This window comes from Rhincodon typus, chromosome 15 (genome assembly GCF_021869965.1).
Source record: "Rhincodon typus isolate 14 chromosome 15, sRhiTyp1.1, whole genome shotgun sequence".
NCBI classification, from domain to species: Eukaryota; Metazoa; Chordata; class Chondrichthyes; order Orectolobiformes; family Rhincodontidae; genus Rhincodon; species Rhincodon typus.
In genome coordinates, this window is record NC_063346.1 from 58,893,758 (window position 1) to 58,894,771 (window position 1,014).

A 1,014-nucleotide genomic window follows, 5' to 3' on the forward strand; every position below is an offset into this window, starting at 1 on the left:
ACTATTTAAATGCAATTGTTTCTTAAATGTACAATTCACAGGTTAGGCACCAGATATATGGTGTCAGTTGAATGAGAAAGGTTTTTTCCTATTCATTTGTGGGATTTGGGTATTGCTAGCTGTCAGCATTTCTTGCCCATCCCTAGTTGCCCTTGAGAAGGTGGTGGTGAGCTGCCTTCTTGAACCGCTGCAGCCCACCTGCTGTGGGTTGACTCACAATGCCATTATGGAGGGAATTCCAGGATTTTGACCCAACGACAGTGAAAATGGCGATGTACTTCAGGGAACTGGAAGGTGGTGGTGTTCCCATATGTCTGCTGCCCTTGTCCTTCTAGATGGAAGTGGTCATGGGTTTGGAAGGTGCTGTCTGAGGATCTTGGGTGAATTTCTGCAGTGCATCTTGTAGATAGTACACATTGCTGCTACTGAGCGTCGGTGGTGGAGGGAGTGGATGCTTGTGGATGTAGTGCCAATCAAGTGGACTGCTTTATCCTATACAGTGACAAGCTTCTTGAATTTTGTTGGGGCTGCAGTCATCCAGGCAAGTGGGGAGTATTCCATCACGCTCCTGACTTGTGCCTTGTAGATGGTGGACAGCTTTGGGAAGTCAGAAGGTGAGTTACTCACCACAGTATTTCTAGCTTCGGAGCTGCTCTTGTAGCCACTGCATTTATGTGGTGAGTCCAGCTGAGTTTCTGGTCAATGACAACCCCCAGGATGTTGATATTGGGGGACTCAGTGATGGTAAGGGGTGGTGTTTAGACTGTCTCTTATTGGTGATGGTCATAGCCTGGCATTTGTGTGGCACAAATGTCACTTGCCACGTGTCAACCCAAACCTGGATATTGTCCAGATCTTAGATAACAAGGTGTAGAGCTGGATGAACACAGCAGGCCAAGCAGCATCATAGGAGCAGGAAGGCTGACGTTTCGGGCCTAGACCCTTCATCAGAAATCCTGATGAAGGGGCCTGTTCCTATGATGCTGCTTGGCCTGCTGTGTTCATCCAGCTCTG